Raw genomic sequence first — 23,714 nt, forward strand, 5'->3', positions numbered from 1 at the left:
GTAGACAAATGCATAGTGACAATTATTCACCACTAAAGTATCATATGGACTGTTTCAACCACATATTCCGTAAACTGTTTACCGTTGTCAGTTTTGCCTTTTCTAGAATGTCACATAGATGAGGTCGTACAGTGTGTAGCACTTCAGACTGGATTCTTTCACTTAGCAATGTAAGTGTTAGATGCATCTATTTTTTTTTTTTTTGCACAGGTTGATGGTCCACTCCTTTATATCTCTGAATACTATTGCATTGCACGTATATGAGAGGAAAAATAATTTTCCCTCTACACTTCTATGTTCTTTATTGAGATCTCCCTTGTAATGAAAAAGAGACGAACTGGAGAAAACAATCGGAAGTTTAATATATACCATGCATACCTCCTGTATACTTGAAAGATACCCAGGAAAACTGAGTCACTCCCCGAAATGGCCCAAGCCATTAGCTTAAATGCTATCTTCTGCTGAGAACGAAAGAAGGATGTTAGGGAATGGAGGAAGCCAGTTAAGGGATGTTATTGGTCAAAGCCCAGTAAACAAGGGTATGGTTACACAGATTTACATCCAGGCCTATTTCATTGACAAGTTTTTTTGAACTTTTATTTATTTGGCTGCACCGGGTCTTAGTTGTGGCCTGTGAATCTTTAGTTGTGACATGCGGGCTCTTAATTGCAGCATGTGGGATCTAGTTCCCCGGCCAGGGATTAAACCCTGGTCCCCTGCATTGGGAGCATGGAGTCTTAACCATTGGACCAGCAGGGAAGTACCAACAAGCTTTTCTTGATATTTAGACCAAATCCTGGTCCAGAGAGGGACGTACGCTTACAAATGGAGATATCCTTAATAAATGTAAATTTACCTCCTAAAGGGGCATTTTCTACTTGGTTTTGAACGATTCTCCTGGGTCTGCTGTGTCTTAACTTAATCAGTCCCAATAGTCCTTTTGTCAAATGGGCCCATTTTGGGGTGGTGTGTTCTGCTCCCCTTGACGTGGATGTGCCCTAATTTGCTTATGAATTCATCTACAGAAGGACATCCTGACATCTTTATGTTTTTACCCATTATGAATAGAGCTGCTGTGCATTACTTGATGCTAGTTTTGGTTTGAACACAGTTTTTCAAAGCAGTTGTCTAAATACAAGAGGTACACTTCTTGGATCCTAAGGTGAGACTGTTTAGATTTGGCAAAAAACTGCCAAACTGTCTTCTGAAGTTGGTTGTACATGCATTCCACCAGCATGCTGAGTATATTCTTGTATGCTTTACTGCCTGTTTATCTTCTTGAGCCAGGTGTGTGTTTCAATCTTTACCAAGTTTTAATGGCGTTGTTGGCATAACTGGAGTACAGATCCTTTATCAGATACGTGTTTGGGAAATAGTTTCTTGCAGTTTGTGGTTTGTCTTCCAGTTTTCTGAATAAGGTCACCAGACTCAAAGTCATGTAGATTATCTTTTTTTCTAGGATTTTTATAGTTTGGTGATTTTAAATTTGTCTATGGGCAATTTTGAGTGAATTTTGTTTGAAGTTGTAAAGTTTGTGTCTACATTCATTTCATTACATATGGTTTGTAATCAATTGCTCCTTAGCCATCTTTTGAGAAGATACAGTGAGATACTTGGCTGCGTTTCAGTTTGGATTTCCAAACTTAGTATATACAGCAGAACAGCCTTCCGGATGAGGCCTCTGGGTTTGTGAGTGCGGCGCTCCCGGCACTTCTCTGACGTCCCACAGGGGGCGCCGGACCCACCTGTCTGCCCCTGGGGGCACAGGTGCACCCTGCCCACAGACTTTGCTCCGTGACAAGCAGACAGGAGCTTTGTCTCCTGTCAGGGCTTAGGTTTCTGGACCATGAGGCATTGTCCACACTGACAGGAGCTGGGTTTTCTCGGGAACCACTGGTGAGGAGACTCTGCAAGAGGAAAAAACGAGCAAGTGTGGAGAATCTTCCTGTGCAGCTGACTGCTGGGTGGGTGGGGTGCGTCTTCAGGGGACTCGGGAGAGAAAGGGTTTTCGTGGAATACTGTGCGCTTTTAGTTAGTTTTACGTGCAGTGTAGATGGTGACCAGTGTCGTTCTTTGGAGTCTGGTGTCTAGTTTTCCTGGCACTGTTTGTTGATGGCTTTAGGTAGAATAAACATTTTAATAATAGTAAATTTTCTGATGCATGAGCATGGAATATTGTTTTCTATTGTGTCTTCAGTTCCTTTATCAATGCTTCATAGTTTTCTGTGTATAGGTCTTTCATGTCCTTGGTTAAATTTATTGCTAAATAGTTCGTACTTTTTGATGGAATTGTAAATGGGATTGTTTTCTTAATTTTTCTTGCTGGTGGTTCATTATTAGTGTATAGAAACAAAACTGATTTGTGTATATTGATTGCATAGTTTGCAACTTTACTGAAATTATTTTTAACATATTTTTTGAAGTAATGTGAAAAATTGCAATACTAAAATCTCACAGTTTCTACTGCACCCCAGGTAATCCACAGGACCCCAAGACATGGTAGCTACTAATATACTCTTCCCACGGTGCCTCTTTATACCATGCGGACTCCTACAAGGGAAATAAGTATCACAACCTTGGTTGAACTTGATCTGGGTAAGTCTTGGCCTCTATAACAAAATTTGATATCTGTCTTTTCTGATTTTCTGGCACGATACTGACATGGTTGTCTAGAACAGTAATTTACTTTCCAGTAATTTAAAATGTACAGAAAAGTTGCAATCATGGCAAAAAGTACTCACATTCGCCACTTCACACAAAATGCTCAGTGTGTTTCGCCCAAGGAACCAGCATATACCCCCTAAATGAAGAAATCCTGATGTCCACAGTATAATTTAATACTCAGCCCCACTTCAACTTTCACCTGCTGTCCCAACTGTGTGAAAATGTCTTTTTCCATCCTGATCCAGTTTTCTTTTTCTGGAACCATTACTGAGTTTCCCCCTCATTTGGACAACCTTGATGGATTTGAAGCAGACAAGATGAGTATGGGATCTAGGTGGTCTTTTCTGTATGGCTTTTTTCACTAAGAATGTTTTTAATGTTCATTTTTGTAACAAATATCAACACTACACTTTTTTTTCCATTGTCATTAAAAATACAAAACATGACTTTAGCATTTAATTCACTTTACGTATATAGTGTTGTGGTATTAACTACCTTCATATAGTTGCACAAACAAGTTAACTACCACGTGTACCTCCTGTGTGCATGGGAGATACCCAGGAAATTGAGTAACACCCTGAAATGGCCCAAGACATCGCCTTAAGTACCATCTTCATCTAAAAGAAAAAAAAAGGAAGGCTATAGTTTTTTCTATCTACATTCATTTGATTGTATACGGTTTCCAATTGATGTTGTATAACTAGTTGTGGAGCAGTCATGGGACAGGTGGCTTCATTTCAGTTTGAATTCCAAATTTAGTGGATTCTGCAGTCTTGCTACAAGGTTTACAAACTACATATTGGATCAGGACATCCCATGGTGTAACTGGTATTCATGGTTCGTTCAACAGTTAAAATTCTGTGTGATATGAGTTCATCCCGGAGTAATCCAGGTTAGTTTCTGTTATACATCTGTCCCAGGATGAAAGGACAAGAGAAATAAGACCTAATTTATAAAAGTGCCTTCAAACTAATTGATACTGAAGTATAGTTGACCTACCATGTCGTGTTAATTTCTGCTGTACAGCAAAGTGATTCGTATATACATACATATATACATATTTTTCATATTCTTTTCCATTATGGTTTATTACAGGCTATTGAATACAGTTCCCTGTGCTGTACAGTAAGACCTTGTCTATCCATCCTCTATATAGTAATTTGCATCTACTAATCCTAAACTCCTGATCCATCCCTCTCCCCTGTCTTCCCCTTGACAACCACAAGTCTGTTTTCTATATTTGTGAGTCTGTTTTTGTTCTGTAGATGGGTTCATTTGGGTCTCATTTTATCATCCACATATAAGAGAGATCATATGGTACTTGTCGTTCTCTGTCTGACTTACTTCACTTTGTATGATCATCTCTAGGTCCATCCATGTAGCTGCAAATGGCATTATTTCATTCTGTTTTATGGCTGAGTAATATTCCATTGCATATATGTACCACATCTTCTACATCCACTCATCTGTTGAGGGACATTCAGGTTGCCTCCACGTCTTGGCTATTGTGAATAGTGCTGCTGTGAATGCTGGGGTGCACGTATCTCTTTGAATTATAGTTTTGTCTGGATATGTGCCCAGGAGCGGGATTGCTGGATCATATGGTAGCTCTATTTTTAGTTTTTGAGGAACCTCCATACTGTTTTCCATAGTGGCTGCATCAATTTACATTCCCACCAACAGTGTAGGAGGGTTCCCTTTTCTCCACACCCCTTCCAGCATTTATTTGCACACATTTTAATGATGGCCATTCTGACCACTATGAGGTGGTACCTCAGTGTAGTTTTGATTTGCATTCTCTAATAATTAGTGATGTGGAGCATCTTTTCATGTGCCTATTGGCCATCTGTATGTCTTCTTTGGAGAAATGTCTATTTAGACCTTCTGCCTACTTATTGATTTTTTTTTTCCTTTTTTTGAGTTGTATGAGCTGTTTGTATATTTTAGAATCAAACCCTGGTTGGTCGCATCATTTGCAGGTATTTTCTCCCACACAGCACACGTTCTAGAACAACTGGATACCCACATGCAGAAGAATAAAGTTGGACCCTTACCTCCCCCCACCCCATATACAAAATCAACGCTAAATGGACCAAAGGCCTAGTTGCAAGAACCAAAATTATAAAACTCGTAGAAGAAAACATGAGAGTAAATCTTCATGACCTTGGATTTGGTCATGATTTCTTAGATCTACTGAAAGCCCAAGCAACAAAAGACAAAATAGATGAATTGGACTTCCTCAAAATGAAAAACCGTTGTGTATGAAAGGAGCAAGGAATAAGGTAATCCGCCATCCCAAATGGCACAAGATGTTTGCAAACCATGTATCTGATAAAGGCCTGTAACCCACCAGCCCAGTCCCCGGTATCCAGTGGAGCATCTGTGCGGCCCCTCCCATCCTCTGTGGTCAGGGAGTTTCAGGCCCACAGCACCCAAGGGGTGGACGCGGGTCATCCTCAGCACCCTCAAGGAGTGAGTGCTGGATGGCTTTGAGGCCAGATGCACTCCCATTACTGCCCTCAAAGGCTGAAGGCTTCAGCGTGCCTCCAGAAGGACACGGAGTATTTGCAAGTCTTTGAGAACCAAGAGAACAGTCTTCACTTTTCTGGAAAGGGCATCTTATTGTTTCACAGCATGACCAGTTTCCAATCTGGCTCTCAGGGGTGCGCTCCCACCTTCTTGGTTCCTCTGAGAGTGGCCATGGAGGTCTGGCTGTCCCCAGTCCCCACACCAGGTGACAAGGCCAGCGGGGCCAGCTCCTGGGGGTCCTTGGCTTCGGTGGAGACTAACCCAGACTCTCAGCCTGCGATTGAACGTGGATGCCCCTGCTTCTCCCCGTCACCGGTTCTCCCCTCCGCCTCTAGCTCTCTTCCTCTTGCTTTTCAGGCTCAGATTTACCTGATGGCCGCCACTCACAGTTCCCGCAGAGCCCAGAGATTTCTTCTCGAAGGAAAGGTTCTGGAAAATCAGAGGGACAAATAAAGGACGCAGCTGATCCCCGCCTTGTGCTGACGCCCAAGAGGGTGAGGAGAGTGAGTGCTTTCTCATTAGAATTGTAAATCCTCCAAGTACTAGATCATTGGGGGGGCATCCGGTGTCTTCCTGCTCTTTGTAATAATGTCATTCCTGAATTTTAATGTGGTAAATAATTTAAATCATGAATATGCTGAGGGGGATAGCCATTAAAAAAAAATAGAGGTAACTCCAAGGGATTTACAGCAAACAAGGGCACAGAACCCTGTGTCCAGACACCGGCGGAGAGATTCCTACCCGGAGCCGCCGTCCCCTGGAGGGCGGAGCGGCCGTGACTCTCCTCCCACAGCTGAGCCGACACAGGCACGTCCCACGTGGGACGCTGCACCGCAGACTCTTAGAGTGGCCGACGGCAGGCGGCTGGCTGGAGACGCGGACGAGAGAAAACCGAGCAACCGCCTGGGACAAGCCCGGGGCGAGGCCTTAGGAAGGGCCGGTGTCAGAGCCGCAGAGGGAACTTGAAGAGAGTTCGGGATGTTAAGGACATCGTCAGAGATGTACTTAGGGACATATTCAGGGCCTTAGTTATGGACGGGACCAGGGCATTATGTAGTGACAGCTTAGACTATAAGGGACAGCGTCAGTGCTTCAGTTAGAGAAAACGTGAGAGCCTTCGTTAGACACAGTTCGGGCTGTTACTTAGGGATATCTTCGGGGCCTTGGAGCCAGCATCTTGGCCATAATTAGAACCAGTGTCAGGGCGTTAGTTAGGGCCAAAACGAGGGTGTTAGTCAGGGAAAGAGTCAGGTCGTTAGTTACAGACAGTGTCAGGGTGTTAGGTAGGGACAGCGGCAAGTCCTTAGTTAAGAAGAGTGTCGGGGCCTCACTTAGGGGCAGCGTCAGGATGTTAGGGAGAGTCAGGACGTTCAAATGTCAGATTCTGAGGTAGAGACAGCATCAGGGCCTTAGTTAGGGCCAGCATCAGAGACTTAGCTAGGGACATATTCAGGGCCTTCGTTATGGACAGGATCAGGGTGATACTGAGGAACACCTAAGGGTATTGGGGACATCTTCAGGGCCTCAGTTAGGGATAGCATCAGGGTGTTAGTTAGGGAAAGAGGCCATTATTACAGACAGTGTCAGTGCCTTAGGTAGAGAGAGCATCAGGGCTTTAGTTAAGGACAGCGTCAGAGACATACTTAGGGACATATTCAGGGCCTTCGTTATGGACAGGCTCAGGGCATTATTGAGAGGTACACGAGGCTATTAGGGACAGCATAAGGGTGTTAGGGAAAGAGTCGGCCGTTATTATAGACAGTGTCAGTACCTCAGGTAGAGACATCATCACAGCTTTAGTTAGGAAGAGGGTCAGGGCCTTGGTTAGGGACAGGGTCAGGCCCACAGTGAGGGACATCTAAGGCTATTAGGGACATCGTCAGGGCCTTAGATTGAGCCAGCATCAGGGCTGTAGTGTCGACCAGTGTCAGGACGTTAATGAGGGACCAAACTAGGGTGTTAGTTAGGGAAAGAGGCAGGTCATTGGTTACAGACAGTTCTCGGGCCTCAGGTAGAATCGGCATCAAGGCCTTAGTTAGGTTCAGCATCAGGACGTTAGTTAGGGCCAGTGCTGTCAGGCCCTCAGAGATAACTTGAGGGACTTAGTAAGAGAGAGTTTAGGCCGTTAGTGAGGGACACTTCAGAGACTTTCTCAGGATATATTCAGGGCCTTAGCGATAGAATCAGGGTATTATTTTGTGATCGCTTAGGCACTAAGGGACAGCATCAAAGGCTAAGTTAGGGAGGGCGTCAGCGTCTTGGGGATAGTGTTAGGGACTTTGTAAGTTATAGCTTAGGCCATTAGATAGGGACAGCGTCAGGGGCTTATTAAGGGCAGTGTCAGAGACTTAATGAGGGACATCTTCAGGGCCTTAGTCACGGACAGGATCAGGTCCATACTTGGGCCCAGTGTCAGGCTGTTATTTAGGGGCAGTGTCAGGGCCTTCTTTAGAGACAGCGTCAAGGCCCTTAGTTAGGAAGAGGGTCAGCGCCTGAGGACAGTGTCAGAGACTTACTTAAGCACATATTCAGGGCCTTAGTAATGGACAGGATCAGGACCACAGTGAGGGACGTCTAAGTCTAGTAGGGACGTCGTCAGGGCCTTAGATAGGGTCAGCATCAGGGCTGTAGTTAGGACCAGTGTCAGGCCGTTATTTAGAGACAAAATTAGGATGTTAGTTAAGGAAAAAGTCAGGAAATTAGTTACAGACAGTGTCAGCTTCTCAGGTAGAGACTTCAAGGTCTTAGAGCATCAGCATCTCAGGTCGGAACTGCATCAGGCCATTAGGTAAAGGCAGTGTCAAGGCGTTAATTAAGGAGGGTGTCAGGGCCTCAGAGAAAACCTTGAGGACCTTAGTAAGAGACACTTCAGGCTGTTCATTAGGGACATAACCGGGGTGTTATTTATCGGCAGAGTCAGGTTATTAGTGAAAGACAGCTCAGGCAATCAGGCACACCATCAGGGCCTTGGTTAGGGGCAGCGTCAGGGAGTAGTTGGGGAAAAAGTGAGGCCGTTAGGTAAAGACAGACTCGGGGCCTTAGTTAGAGACAATGTCAAGTTCTTCGTTAGGGACGCTGTTATGGCCTCAGTTAAAGATAACTTGAGGGTCTTAGTTAGAGATAGTGTCAGAGACTTAGTTATGGACATCTTTAGGGCCTCGGGTAATTTGAGGGCCTTAGTAAGAGACATTTGGGGTCATTAGTAACATCGTCAGGACCTTAGTGCCGTCTTCAGTACATCATTTATGGGCCGCATCAGGGCATTAATGAGAGACAGCTCATGTTCTTAGGGACCGTGTCAGGGCCTTAGTTAGGGACTGCATCAGGGCCTTTGTTAGGGAAAGAGTGAGGCCATTAGTTAAAGATAGACTCAGGGCCTTAGTTAGAGACAGCCTCAGTCCTTAATTAGGGAGAGTGTCAGGGCCTCAGTTCTTTAACTGATAGTGTCAGTTTCAGGACCTTGGGCCTTTGTTAAGGACAGCTTCCAGGTCTCAGGGACAGGGTCATGGCCTCAGGACTAATTTCAGGGCCTTAGTTAGGGACAGCATCAGGGATTTATTTAGCGTAAGAGGCTCGACATTAGTTAAAGACAAGGTTAGGTTAAGGTCTAGGGATAGCGTCAGGAAATGACCTAGGGATAGTGTCAAGACCATAGCTACTTAGAGCATCAGTGCTTAATTTAGGACCAGTGTCAGGGCTTCAGGTAGGGACAGCGTCAGAGCCTGACTTGGGGAGAGCGACAGGGCCTGAGTGAGGCCTAGAGTCAGGCCCTTAGCTAGGGGCAGTGTCAGAGAATGACTTAGGAGCACCATAAGGGCCTCAGTAGGAACAGCCTAAGGGGTTTGTTAAAGACATTATCAGGGCCTCTGTTAGAGACAGCGTCAGGGCCTCACTTAGGGACAGCGTCAAGGCTTACTTAGAGACAGTTTCAGGACCTTAGTAAGAGATGGGTCAGGATATAAGCTCAGGATACTGTCAGGACTTTAGATATTGATGGCAGCAGGGCCTTAGTTAGACACAGTGTCAGGGCCTGTGTTAGGACTAGCATCTGGTTCTCTGTTAGGTACAGTGTCAGGGCCTGAGTTAGGAACAGTGTCAGTGTGGGATTTAGGACGAGCATCTAGGCCTTAGTTAGGGACAGTGCCACGGCCTTGGGGCTAAATTCAGGGCCTGAGGGATTCACAGCATAAAGGCTTCAGTTAGTATAAGAGGCAGGACATTTGCTAGGGACAGGGTTAGGGTTAGGGATCGTGTCAGGAAATGACCTAGCGATAGTGTCAAGACCTTAGTCACTGAGAGTATCAGGGCCTTATTTAGGACCAGTGTCAGGGCTTCAGGTAGGGACAGCATCAGAGCCTGACTTAGGGAGAGCGACAGGGCCTGAGTGAGACGTAGCATCAGGCCCTTAGCTGGGGACACTGTCTGGGCATGACTTAGGAGCAGCATCAGGGCCTTTGTTGCATCAGCATTAGGGTCTTAGTTAAAGACATGGTCAGGGCCTGAGTTAGGCACAGCATCAAGGCCTCAGTTAGGCATAGCTTCAGGGCCTGAGTTAGGCACAGCCTCACGTCTTCACGTAGGGACAGCGACAGGGCTTTCTTAGGGACAGTGTCAGGACCTTGGTTAGAAATGGTTCAGGATATTAGCTCAGCATAGTGTCCGGATTTTAGTTATTGCCGTCAGCAAGGCCTATATTAGGGACAGATTTCGGGCCGTAGTTAGAGTGTGTCAGCGTTTTAGTTAGAGCTAGTCAGGGCCTTAGTTGGGGAGAGCATTAGGGCTTCAGGGAGTATAAGAGGCAGAACATTAGCTCGGGACAGAGTCAGCTTCCAGGCGAGGGGTAGTGTCAGGAAGTGAGCTACGGATAGCGTGAAGACCTTAGTCATTGAGAGCGTCAGGGCCTTAGTTAGGACCAGAGTCAGAGCCTTAATCAGGACCAGTGTCAGGGCTGATGTAGGGATAGTGTCAGAGCCTAACTAAGGTGCGGCAATAGGGCCTAAGTGAGGTCTATCTTTAGGGCCTGAGTTAGGGACAGTGTCAGGGCATGATTTAGGAGTAGTATAAGGGCATCTGTAGGATCAACGTTAGGGTCTTCTTTAAAGACATTCTCATGGCCTCTGTTAGGGACAGCCTCAGGGCCTCACTTAGGGACAGCGTCGGGGCTTACGTTGGGACAGTTTCAGGACCTTGGTAAGACATGGGTGAAGATATTGGCTCAGGATAATGTCAGGACTTTAGATATTGACGGCAGCAGGGCCCCAGAGACAGTGTCAGGGCATGACCTAGGACAAGCATCAGAGCCTTTGTTAGGTACTGAGTTAGGTTGTAGTGTCGGGGCCTGAGTTAGGACCTCCAGGCCTCAGTTAGGGACAGGGTCACGGCCTCGGAACTAATTTCAGGGCCTTAGTTAGGGACAGCGACAGGGATTTATTTAGTATAAGAGGCTAGACATTAGTTAAACACAAGGTTAGGTTAAGGTCTAGGAATAGTGTCAGGACATGAACTAGGGATAGTGCCAAGACCTTAGTTACTTAGAGCATCAGGACCTAATTTAGGACCAGTGTCAGGGCTTGAGGTAGGGACAGCGTCAGAGCCAGACTTAAGGAGAGTGACAGAGCTCGAGTGAGGCCTAGTGTCAGGTCCTTAGCTAGGGATACTATCAGGGCATGACTTAGGAGCAGCATAAGGGCCTCATTAGGATCAGCCTCAGGAGCTTTGCTAAAGCCATTATCAGGGCCTGAGTTAGGCACAGCCTCCGGTCTTCACGTCGGGATAGCAACAGGGCTTTCTTAGGGACAGTGTCAGGACCTTGGTTAGAAATGGGTCAGGATATTAGCTCAGCATAGTGTCTGGATTTTTGTTTTTGCTGGTAGCAGGGCCTGTATTAGGGACAGATGCTGGACCTTAGTTAGAGACAGTGTCAGGGCTTGAGTTAGGATTAGCATCAGAACCTTTGTTAGGTACAGTGTCAGGGAGTGAGTTAGGAGTAGTGTCAGTGCCTTAGTTAGGGAGAGTGTCAGGGTCTGAGTTAGGAACAGTGTCAGGGCCTTAGTTAGGCTAGAGATTCCAGGACCTTCCCTGAGTTCCAAAGGGCAGGTTCGAACAGTTGCTCATCAGGGAAAGGAGGAGATGCAGAGACAAGAGAGAAACCATCAAGAAGCAATAGTGCAGCCTTGGGCCAGGATCCTGGTTTTCCCTCAAGGGATACAGGTAAGAGTATCTTTGGGCTCTTTACCAACCTAAAACCCCCACAAAATAGAAGATTTTAGTCTTCTTCATTCCAGAGAAGCTCATCAAGAGACCATCTGAGGCCAGATTAAAGTGAGTTAAGGCCCTGTACACACACTAATCCTTAAGATCAACTGTTTCCTTAAACCATTGCTGTAAACCTCCTCACCAGATCCTCCTGCATTGGGACACATGGTTTTTGAGGGCACGAGTTTTCTGTGTCCCCCTTTGGCTGCCAAAGCAGTAAAGCTATTCTTTTCTACTTCCTGCAAACCCCTCTCTCTGAGATTCGATTTGGCACTGGTGCACAGAGGTCGAGTATTAGACATTACATTTAGTACCCAATGTGGGCCTGACTTGGGGATGTCCCCTGTAGGTACCCTGACTTGATCGGACACTGAGATTTTCTCCACACCAGCCTCTTCCGAGAGAGTGTAGAGTTGCAGAATTCCTTTAGAGGTCAGACCACCTGGGACCCTTGCCTGGAAAGGCCGAGCCCCAGTCATCCCAGCAGTTAGAACTCTGGGGCAGGAGTAGATGGTGGAAGAGGAACCACCCTAGCAGCTGCTGAGGCTGTCTTTGCCTTGAGGACGTTCCTCTCTTCCTCCTGCCTGGAGTGCCCCAAATGTCCTACTTCAAGGGACTATTTTGGGGAACCAGAAAAATAGCATTTGGGAGGTTACAGCAACTCAGCCAGCATGGGGTAACACTCTGGCATGCAGTCTGAGGTCCTTTTAGCCCGGCACATTTGGGGGAACCTCGGTTCCCATTTGGGTGACTTTTCATTCCAGGAAATCTCATTTGGGAGGTGCACCACTTGAACAGAGGTCACAGGCTAAGTTGAGACTTGGAAGCTGATTTGAGCCTTGTGCTGTTTGGTTTTTGGTTTCTCTTTGGTTTCTGGTTCCTTTGGTTTGAGGCTTCGGTTGGTGTTTAGGATTTTGTTTTGTTCTTAGTCTGTGTGTGAGTGTTCTATAGTTCAAACATAAGAAGTGCTTCTTCTTCAGTTCCATCTGCTAGCCAATGGGCAAAATCCTGGCATACAGGTCAACCTATAGTTGTAAACCTAAGACTATGAAAAGAATGAAATTCTATTGTAATTTTGTCTGGCCAATGTATGGATACATTCTTGAAGAACGAGGAAAGGTGGTCTTTGAATGGTAGCCTAAATGACTATACTATCCTTCAGCTAGAGTTATTTTGTCACAGGAAGAGAAAGACAAAAGAAGTTCCATATGTTCAAGCATTTATGAAGCTACGTAATAAAGAAAGTGAGCAGCTAGGTAACAGGCTGATGGTACAAAGAGAAAAGAAAGTCACTTTGTACTAGAGCTGGTGGTTTCTGAATGCAGAAAATAATAAGGGGCAACATAAGATGGATACAGAAGGTGATGAACATTTGTGCAAAGGGAACATTGAGAAAAGAGTTGTGCATGACCAGGATTTTCTAAGATGGATTTTGTTGGAAGTGGGTTAGGCCAAGCCTGGATTTGGTTTCTCCCTCCAAAGTTTTCTTGGAATGCTGCTTTTGATTGCAAAGAGCTTGTGAGTTCCTTTGCCTGTGTCTGTGATCTCTCTTTTTGTTTGAAATCTCTTTGCTTTGGTTCAGTGAATAAGTGTTGTTTGGCCAATTCTAACAGTTTTTTAAATCTCCAGCTAACTTTGAGATGCTTTAGAAGGCCCTTGAGCCATCTCAGAGAGAAATGTTTGATTAGTATGTTAAATTACATGGAATTCCTAAAAATCTAGTATGTCCTGGTAAAATTTTTTCACTCATAATTCTATATATTTTAAAATGTTGTATGTAGCAGCAACCATGGCTTCTTTTGTCATTTACATTGTGATCAAATGTTTAACCATGAATTTTAAGTCCTTATGTGTTTTATAGATAGTTGCTGTTGTGCTCTAGCACTTTGCAAAAGTGCTCCATCTTCAAGAAGATCTATGTGAAGGACCTTTTGGCAAGCACAGGTCTCTGATAAGTTTCATATCATAATGCCAAACTGGGTAAGAAATGAAAAATCTTAATGTAGAATCGGATGGCTTCATAAAAAGTTAATGAAAGGATTGGTTACTGAGTCAACTGGTGAGTATGGTTATAATGTATTTGGTTTTTTGTTACTGGCTTTGATCTGTGTTTTCCAGACACAGGGAAGTCCTTGCGCTCAAGCTACTTAGGACTTGGAGCAATTGGATAAATGACACCTCTGTACTGAAGTGTGTATTTATGAAGGTTACTGTGTTGGCTTCATTTTGCCCTGATGTTTAAGAGGAAAGGAAAACTATCTAGTGAAATGATCAGAATGTACTTACTCATGATGTTTCACTGTTTGCTTTAGGTCTACTGCTAAAAGCACATGTACAATGCTTGTGTGACAATTGGGTATGAATAATAAAATGTATGGCCTATATAAAGCGTTTTCTCATTAACATACCTCTGAGCATGTTCACGATAGCTGATCAGTATTCCCCCAATGCGGATTAACTAGGCAAATATAAAGGAGGCCTAGCGCTGAGGGACATGGTCTACACATGGGCCAAACAGCTGAATCATTCTGACACTGATGGATTGACATTTTGATCACCAATGCTTTCTATTGAAAGACTTGTAATGAAAAGGGAAAAAAACTCTTCACGTATTGAGGTGTGAGGAAGTCACTCTGGCTTATACCTGGTTTAACTTAAATTTTACTGACCAACGTGGCCTGTTTTATGGTCTTTTGGATACGAATTGTACATCTGCTTTGGCATTGAGGACGGGAATGCATTTGACAGTCAAAAAGGAGTAACTAGGGTTCAGACACCCAAGATAAACCTAAGTGACCATTGTAGATGTGATTTAGATGCATTCCTGTAATTTTTGTTTTGTTTTCTTTTTAAGTTTTTTTTTTTTGATGTGGACCATTTTGTAATTCTATTGAATTTATTACAATATTGTTTCTGTTTCATGTTTTGGTTTTTTGGCTGCGAGGCATGTGGGATCTTAGCACCCTGCCCAGGGATCCAACCGGCAACCCCTGCATTGGAAGGTGAAATCTTAAACACTGAACCGCCAGGTAAGTCCCCACATTCCTGTATTGTTGAAATTCAATTTCTTAGCTATATCACACTCAGGATGCCACTAGCCATTCTCAAAATAATGTCTGCTGATAGCTGCAACCATACGTTTTCAAGGAATCCTCTCTTAACTATTAAATTCCAAACAATGATGTTAGATCAGATACTAATAGAAAGAAGAGAAATATGTGTAGTGGTCATTAGCGACTGTTATGGATACATCAATACTACGTCAGAAGTTAAAACCTACTTAGGTAGAATTAGACAACTGGCTACGAAGTCTCTCAGTGTCAGTGTCAGTTCCAGACCAGCTTTCAGAATTACGCTCCTGAAATCCTAAGAGAATGAGATCTTTTTAATATTAATTTTACAGTTGTTAACGCCTCCTATTTTAACTGGATTGGTTGCACAAAAATGGTGAAAAAAGGGACTAAGGTCTTAATTGTACGAGTCTCACGAACAGGACTTACGGTTAGGCTTAGCGCCGGGAGAGGGTTAGGGAAAGATTGGGGTACAGATACGTGCTAGGGGGAGTGTACGGGCCAGGGTATGGGTTATCGTTAGGGTAGGCCTCAGGCTTCAGGCTGCGGGTGAGGTCCCGTGGTCAGGGTCTGGGCTGGAGCTAGGGTTAGGGTTGGGCCCCCGGTGAGGTTGAGGGTCGAGATCGGGGTGCGGATACGTGTTAGGGGGCGTGTGCGGCGCAGAGCGCAGCGTACCGTTAGGGTAGGCCTCAGGCTTCAGGCTGCGGGGGAGGCCCAGGGGTCAGGGTCAGGGCTGGAGCTAGGGTTAGGGTTAGGACCCGGTGAGGCAGAGGGTCGAGATCGGGGTGCGGATGCGTGTTAGGTGGCGTGTGCGTCGTAGGGCACGGTGTGCCGTTAGGCTAGGCCTCAGGCTTCAGGCTGCGGGGGAGGCCCAGGGGTCAGGGTCAGGGCTGGAGCTAGGGTTAGGGTGAGGCCCCCGGTTAGGCTGAGGGTCGAGATCGGGGTGGGGATGCGTGTTAGGGGACGTGTGCGTCGTAGGGCGTGGCATGCCGTTAGGCTAGGCCTCAGGCTTCAGGCTGCGGGGGAGGCCTAGGGGTCAGGGTCAGGGCTGGAGATAGGTTTAGGGTGAGGCCCCCGGTGAGGCTGAGGGTCGAGATCGGGGTGCGGATGCGTGTTAGGGGGCGTGTGCGTCGTAGGGGGCAGTGTGCAGTTAAGCTAGGCCTCAGGCTTCAAACTGAGGGGGAGGCCTAGGGGTCAGGGTCAGGGCTGGAGCTAGGGTAAGGGTTAGGCCCCAGGTGAGGCTGAGGATCGAGATCGGGGTACGGACACGTGTGAGGGAGCGTGTGCGGCGCAGGGCGCGGCATACCGTGAGACTAGGCCTCAGGCTTCAGGCCCGGCGGCCCGGCGAAGGGCCGGAGCTAGGGTTAGGGTTAGGCCCCCGGTGAGGCTGAGGCTCGAGGTCGGGGTACGGACACGTGTGGGGGGGCGTGTGCGGCGTAGGGCGCGGCATGCCGTGAGGCTAGGCCTCAGGCTTCAGGCCTGGCGGCCCGGCGAAGGGCCGGAGCTAGGGTTAGGGTTAGGCCCCCGGTGAGGCTGAGGCTCGAGGTCGGGGTACGGACACGTGTGGGGGGGCGTGTGCGGTGTAGGGCGCGGCATGCCGTGAGGCTAGGCCTCAGGCTTCAGGCCTGGCGGCCCGGTGAAGGGCCGGAGCTAGGGTTAGGGTTAGGCCCCCGGTGAGGCTGAGGCTCGAGGTCGGGGTACGGACACGTGTGGGGGGGCGTGTGCGGCGTAGGGCGCGGCATGCCGTGAGGCTAGGCCTCAGGTTTCAGGCCTGGCGGCCCGGCGAAGGGCCAGAGCTAGGGTTAGGGTTAGGACTCCGGTGAGGCTGAGGCTCGAGGTCGGGGTACGGACACGTGTACGGGGGCATGTGAGGCGTAGGGCGCGGCATGCCGTGAGGCTAGGCCTCAGGCTTCAGGCCTGGCGGCCCGGCGAAGGGCCGGAGCTAGGGTTAGGGTTAGGCACCCCGTGAGGCTGAGGCTCGAGGTCGGGGTACGGACACGTGTGGGGGGGCGTATGCGGCGTGGGGCGTATGCGGCGGAGGGCGCGGCATGCCGTGAGGCTAGGCCTCAGGCTTCAGGCCTGGCGGCCCGGCGAAGGGCCAGAGCTAGGGTTAGGGTTAGGCCCCCGGTGAGGCTGAGGCTCGAGGTCGGGGTACGGACACGTGTGGGGGGCGTGTGCGGCGTAGCGCACGGCATGCCGTGAGGCTAGGCCTCAGGCTTCAGGCCTGGCGGCCCGGCGAAGGGCCGGTGCTAGGGTTAGGGTTAGGACTCTGGTGAGGCTGAGGCTCGAGGTCGGGGTACGGACACGTGTGGGGGGGCGTGTGCGGCGTAGGGCGCGGCATGCCGTGAGGCTAGGCCTCAGGCTTCAGGCCTGGCGGCCCGGCGAAGGGCCGTAGCTAGGGTTAGGGTTAGGCACCCGGTGAGGCTGAGGCTCGAGGTCGGGGTACGGACACGTGTGGGGGGGCGTGTACGGCGTAGGGCGCGGCATGCCGTGAGGCTAGGCCTCAGGCTTCAGGCCTGGCAGCCTGGCGAAGGGCCGGAGCTACGGTTAGGGTTAGGCCCCCCGTGAGGCTGAGGATCGAGGTCGGGGTACGGACACGTGTGGGGGGGCGTGTGCGGCGTAGGGCGCGGCATGCCGTGAGGCTAGGCCTCAGGCTTCAGGCCTGGCGGCCCGGCGAAGGGCCGGAGCTAGGGTTAGGGTTAGGCCCCCCGTGAGGCTGAGGCTCGAGGTCGGGGTACGGACACGTGTGGGGGGGCGTGTGCGGTGTAGGGCGCGGCATGCCGTGAGGCTAGGCCTCAGGCTTCAGGCCTGGCGGCCCGGCGAAGGGCCGGAGCTAGGGTTAGGGTTAGGCCCCCGGTGAGGCTGAGGCTCGAGGTCGGAGTACGGACACGTGTGGGGGGGCGTGTGCGGCGTAGGGCGCGGCATGCCGTGAGGCTAGGCCTCAGGCTTCAGGCCTGGCGGCCCGGCGAAGGGCCGGAGCTAGGGTTAGGGTTAGGCCCCCCGTGAGGCTGAGGCTCGAGGTCGGGGTACGGACACGTGTGGGGGGGCGTGTGCGGCGTAGGGCGCGGCATGCCGTGAGGCTAGGCCTCAGGTGTCAGGCCTGGCGGCCCGGCGAAGGGCCGGAGCTAGGGTTAGGGTTAGGACTCCGGTGAGGCTGAGGCTCGAGGTCGGGGTACTGACACGTGTACGGGGCCATGTGAGGCGTAGGGCGCGGCATGCCGTGAGGCTAGGCCTCAGGCTTCAGGCCTGGCGGCCCGGCGAAGGGCCAGAGCTAGGGTTAGGGTTAGGCCCCCGGTGAGGCGGAGGCTCGAGGTCGGGGTACGGACACGTGTGGGGGGGCGTGTGCGGCGTAGGGCGCGGCATGCCGTGAGGCTAGGCCTCAGGCTTCAGGCCTGGCGGCCCGGCGAAGGGCCGGAGCTAGGGTTAGGGTTAGGCCCCCGGTGAGGCTGATGCTCGAGGTCGGGGTGCGGACACGTGGGGGGGGGGGGCGTGTGCGGCGTAGGGCGCGGCATGCCGTGAGGCTAGGCCTCAGGCTTCAGGCCTGGCGGCCCGGCGAAGGGCCGGAGCTAGGGTTACGGTTAGGCCCCCGGTGAGGCTGAGGCTCGAGGTCGGGGTACGGACACGTGTGGGGGGGCGTGTGCGGCGTAGGGCGCGGCATGCCGTGAGGCTAGGCCTCAGGCTTCAGGCCTGGCGGCCGGGCGAAGGGCCGGAGCTAGGGTTAGGGTTAGGCCCCCCGTGAGGCTGAGGCTCGAGGTCGGGGTACGGACACGTGTGGGGGGGCGTGTGCGGCGTAGGGCGCGGCATGCCGTGAGGCTAGGCCTCAGGCTTCAGGCCTGGCGGCCCGGCGAAGGGCCGGAGCTAGGGTTAGGGTTAGGCCCCCGGTGAGGCTGAGGCTCGAGGTCGGGTTACGGACACGTGTGGGGGGGCGTGTGCGGCGTAGGGCGCGGCATGCCGTGAGGCTAGGCCTCAGGCTTCAGGCCTGGCGGCCCGGCGAAGGGCCGGAGCTAGGGTTAGGGTTCGGCCCCCGGTGAGGCTGAGGCTCGAGGTCGGGGTGCGGACACGTGTGGGGGGGGCGTGTGCGGCGTAGGGCGCGGCATGCCGTGAGGCTAGGCCTCAGGCTTCAGGCCTGGAGGCCCGGCGAAGGGCCGGAGCTAGGGTTAGGGTTAGGCCCCCGGTGAGGCTGAGGCTCGAGGTCGGGGTACGGACACGTGTGGGGGGGCGTGTGCGGCGTAGGGCGCGGCATGCCGTGAGGCTAGGCCTCCGGCTTCAGGCCTGGCGGCCCGGCGAAGGGCCAGAGCTAGGGTTAGGGTTAGGCCCCCGGTGAGGCTGAGGCTCGAGTTTGGGGTACGGACACGTGTGGGGGGGCGTGTGCGGCATAGGGCGCGGCATGCCGTGAGGCTAGGCCTCAGGCTTCAGGCCTGGCGGCCCGGCGAAGGGCCGGAGCTAGGGTTAGGGTTAGGCCCCCGGTGAGGCTGAGGCTCGAGGTCGGGGTACGGACACGTGTGGGGGGGCGTGTGCGGCGTAGGGCGCGGCATGCCGTGAGGCTAGGCCTCAGGCTTCAGGCCTGGCGGCCCGACGAAGGGCCGGAGCTAGGGTTAGGGTTAGGCCCCCGGTGAGGCTGAGGCTCGAGGTCGGGGTACGGACACGTGTGGGGGGGCGTGTGCGGCGTAGGGCGCGGCATGCCGTGAGGCTAGGCCTCAGGCTTCAGGCCTGGCGGCCTGGCGAAGGGCCGGAGCTACGGTTAGGGTTAGGCCCCCCGTGAGGCTGAGGATCGAGGTCGGGGTACGGACACGTGTGGGGGGGCGTGTGCGGCGTAGGGCGCGGCATGCCGTGAGGCTAGGCCTCATGCTTCAGGCCTGGCGGCCCGGCGAAGGGCCGGAGCTAGGGTTAGGGTTAGGCCCCCCGTGAGGCTGAGGCTCGAGGTCGGGGTACGGACACGTGTGGGGGGGCGTGTGCGGTGTAGGGCGCGGCATGCCGTGAGGCTAGGCCTCAGGCTTCAGGCCTGGCGGCCCGGCGAAGGGCCGGAGCTAGGATTAGGGTTAGGCCCCCGGTGAGGCTGAGGCTCTAGGTCGGAGTACGGACACGTGTGTGGGGGCGTGTGCGGCGTAGGGCGCGGCATGCCGTGAGGCTAGGCCTCAGGCTTCAGGCCTGGCGGCCCGGCGAAAGGCCGGAGCTAGGGTTAGGGTTAGGCCCCCGGTGAGGCTGAGGCTCGAGTTCGGGGTACGGACACGTGTGGGGGGGCGTGTGCGGCGTAGGGCGCGGCATGCCGTGAGGCTAGGCCTCAGGCTTCAGGCCTGGAGGCCCGGCGAAGGGCCGGAGCTAGGGTTAGGGTTAGGCCCCCGGTGAGGCTGAGGCTCGAGGTCGGGGTACGGACACGTGTGGGGGGGCGTGTGCGGCGTAGGGCGCGGCATGCCGTGAGGCTAGGCCTCAGGCTTCAGGCCTGGCGGCCCGGCGAAGGGCCAGAGCTAGGGTTAGGGTTAGGCCCCCGGTGAGGCTGAGGCTCGAGTTCGGGGTACGGACACGTGTGGGGGGTGTCCCCTGAATTGGCAGGCGCAGTCTTAACCACTGCATCACCAGGGAAGTCCCAGAATCGCCGTCTCCCTTTTAATACACCTTAAGCCCAAAGAATCCATGGAAGATTGTTACAGATAATAAGAGAATAAAATATTGTAAGGACTATAACAGAAGCATATAGTACACTGTTCATATAGACACATCCCAAGCAGTTACAAAGTATATTATAAAGAAGGCTGCAATTTTCAAAGAATAACATAAATTATACCCACAAACTCCCAATATTTCCTGAATCGTTGCAATCTGAAACCCTATTGTAGGAAGCAGAACACTCCAGGAGACATTCTACAAATGAAGGCCTCTAAACCCTGTGGGTGGATAAGGAATTCTGGAAGGAAGTTATCCTCACCCAAGGAAAGCAGGTTCCTATACTTTTCTCACATCACATCCCTGTACAACTCCCATTGATCTTGGTCCAGGCATTCCCAGTCCTCTTGAGATAAATCTATGGGCACATCCTGGAATGTCAGCAGTCCCTGAAATTAAAAGTACACATGCCATGTGGCCACGGGAAGAGTTCATAATATGACCCAAGAAGAAAAGAGCAAATTAAGAGAACTGGTTTTAATTTAGAAGAGTGTCTTCAATCATCCACTAATATATATATATATATATATATATATATATATATATATTTTTTTTTTTTTTTTTTTTTACAAAGTAACTTTCTCTATTTCTAACTACAAAAAAAGAGTATGGCATGTGATCCACAAAACCAGTATAGAGACTATACTTATCTGGAAAAGAAATAATAAAATGATGGTTTCAACACAGGCATATGCATTTTTGAGTGTTTTATTTATATCAAACTGGATAAGATGTGTGTATTTCTCAGACAGAAAAGACATGTCGAGGTAGAAATGTACCTTACAACTATTCATGGGTCCACAGGTACACTGGAGAGACTGTAAAATTGCAGATTGTGATTCAGTAGGTCCGGTGGGCCTGAGTTCTATTTTTTTAACAAGCTCATTTTTAACTAGTGATGCCACAGTCTCTGATTCATTAACGACAATTGTGAATAGCAGAGAGACAATTAGAAAGGTGAAAATTCGTATTTAGAGGCTTCCCTGGTGGCGCAGTGGTTGAGAGTCCGCCTGCCGATGCAGGGGACACGGGTTCGTGCCCCGGTCCAGGAGGATCCCGCATGTCGCGGAGTGGCTGGGCCCCTGAGCCATGGCCGCTGAGCCTGCGCATCCGGAGCCTGTGCTCCGCAATGGCAGAGGCCACAGCAGTGAGAGGCCTGCGTATCGCAAAAAATAAATAAGTAAATAAATAAAATCGTATTTAATTTTGAACTTCAAGTGTGTTATGGATTTCACACGTTTAATAGGATAGTAAGCACAGCAGCAACCACCATTTGTGAACATTCACTGTAGACCGTGTGTATCTTTCTGACTTTTTGTGTGGGATTCCAGGAAAAAGGCCTGCGCTGCGGCCACAGTGGGCGGGGCCCTCAGGCCGGGCCGCCCCTCCAGGACCCCCGACGGGGCCCTGAGCTGCTGGCGGCTCCTCCCCCGGCGCCCCGCTCCCTCCCAGGATGCCTCGGGGCAGAACGGCCCCACCCACTGCGCCCAGAACGGAGCCCGCGTTTCCTCAGAGCTGGAGCTCCCGGCTCGGGGTCTCTTCCCTCCGCCGTCACGGAGCTGCCCTGGCGCCCGAGGGGAGGGTGGCCTCACTGACGCTGCCGGCTGCGGAGGGGCCCCGGCGGCCGAAGCCGCGACAGTCGTGGGGACGGCGGGCCGGGTAAGTGGGTCCGGTGCCGGGCGGCCGCGCAAGAGCAGCTTCTGAGGGGAAGGGCTTCGCGGCCACCCGCCGCTGCTGTGCAGAACGAGCGGCCTCGGGGTCTGGTCCCGGGGAACTTCGGCCCCTCCTCTCGGCCCTGCCCTCGGCCTGGCTCGCGGGGCCCGGGGGGGCGTGGGGAGAGGGCGGCCTGAGCGTCCTGAGGGGACACGGGGCGAGGGAGGCGCAGGGTCCGGCCGCAGCGTCAGCGACCCTCCTCCCGACGGCGGGGAAAGCGGCGAAAGTTCCTCCCGAGGCTCCCAGGCCTCTTGTTCAGCCGAGGCCCTGTGCGCCCCTTCCTCCCTGAGCTAAAGCACCGGGGGGAGGGGACAGGGCGGGGGGCTGGCGCAGGTGATGGGGGACGTGAAAAGGTGATTGTCAGCTAAGGAGAACCTGCTCTCCAAGGTGAGGAATGCAGCGCTTTCCTTTGTATGCGAAGATGCTGGAGTCAGGCTCACGAATTCCTTCCTTTGATATGCACCTCCGCTCTCTGGGGCCTGCATTCTGTATTTACATATCCTGAATTCCCCTCACACTGGAGGGCTGCAGGTGCTGATGGCTGTGACATCCTTTGTTTACTGAGATGGCAAGAAATATTCCGTTTCTCACAGGCTTGAGGGGCAGACAGTGAAGAAGCGTCGGAGAGTCTCACTCAGCATCATCACCCCAGGAGCAGACCAGGAAGCTGAGGCTCCAAGAAGCCAAATAATCCAGCCGGAAGCACGGCTGTGGGACCACGGAGTAGGGTCTGCACCCATCGCCCACCCAGGGGGACTGCCCACTCCCCGCAGCTTCCACGCCTGTTCCCTTCACCCCCTCCCGGGGCCAGCTCACAGGGCCGCCTCCTGGGGGCACTCACTCACCTTCTTCTAACAGGATCCGTCTCACTGTCCTGTTCTGGGATCATCCGGAAGGCTTGTCACTCTGAAGCAGGTTCAGCCTCACGTCACCAGGGTAGCTTTCCTGGATCACACTCACCACCTGCACGTCCACCCTCAGCTCAGACCCGGAAAGGCCCCTCGGCCCCGAGCCCCATGGCTCTGCCTGGGCTGCCACCCCCTCCTGCCTGGTCCGTCCCTCTCGTGTCCCCTGCAGGGTCACCAGGAGCTCCCACCTGCCCCAGGCAGGCTGTCTGCTCTGTCCTGAGGAGGCCTCCGTGGTGTCAGGTGGAAGGCACAAGAGGTACCTGTGGGGTCTCCCTCACGCAGCACAGTGGCCAGCACCCACCTACTGACCTCATCACTCGGGATGGACGGGGGTTCAGGGGGTCCGTGGCATCTCCTGGTTCTCATTTCATCCCAGCGCTGCCCACAGGGAAGTTGCTAAGCAACTCTGTGCCGGCTGCACAGAGAGGACGCTCATACACACACACCCCTCCCAGCACACGGGGCTCTCGTGGCCAGGCCCCTCCCAGGATATGGTGCTCACCTGAGCAGGTACCCAGCAGCCCCCGGGGCTCTCGTGGTCAGGCCCCTCCCAGGATATGGAGCTCACCTGGGCAGGTACCCAGCAGCCTCCGGGGCTCTCGTGGTCAGGCCCCTCCCAGGGTATGGAGGTCACCTGGGCAGGCACCCAGAAAGGCTGGGCACACAGGAACCGTGCAAGTAGCCCTCATTGCAGAGCACCCCCAGCCCACCTGTTGGTCAGAGCTGACACAAAGCACCTCAGAGCAGGACCTGAACTAACAAACAGCAGCTCTGACAGGTCTGCTTGGGCTTCACTCTGTGTGGCCTCCTTCCACTGGGTTTTCCAGAGGCTTCCACTGCAGCTGAGGCACCAGGCCTCTGTCTCCACCCACCACCCCTCCTCTCCCTTACTCCTGGCTTCTTCTCATTAGGA

At 51.8% G+C, this 23,714-nt stretch overlaps 1 long non-coding RNA gene across 1 annotated transcript; it reads right to left on the reverse strand.

The window, feature by feature from the left end:
* Nucleotides 1–22,348: 22,348 nt before the first annotated feature.
* LOC136792873 (uncharacterized) lies at nt 22,349–23,177 on the reverse strand. Its single transcript, XR_010837427.1, has 3 exons — nt 23,111–23,177; nt 22,739–22,856; nt 22,349–22,601 (listed from the first exon to the last, which is right to left on the reverse strand). It is a non-coding gene; the product is annotated as an uncharacterized lncRNA (long non-coding RNA).
* Between the last annotated feature and the right edge of the window lie 537 nt (nt 23,178–23,714).

This window comes from Kogia breviceps, chromosome 17 (genome assembly GCF_026419965.1).
Source record: "Kogia breviceps isolate mKogBre1 chromosome 17, mKogBre1 haplotype 1, whole genome shotgun sequence".
Lineage (NCBI taxonomy): Eukaryota > Metazoa > Chordata > Mammalia > Artiodactyla > Physeteridae > Kogia > Kogia breviceps.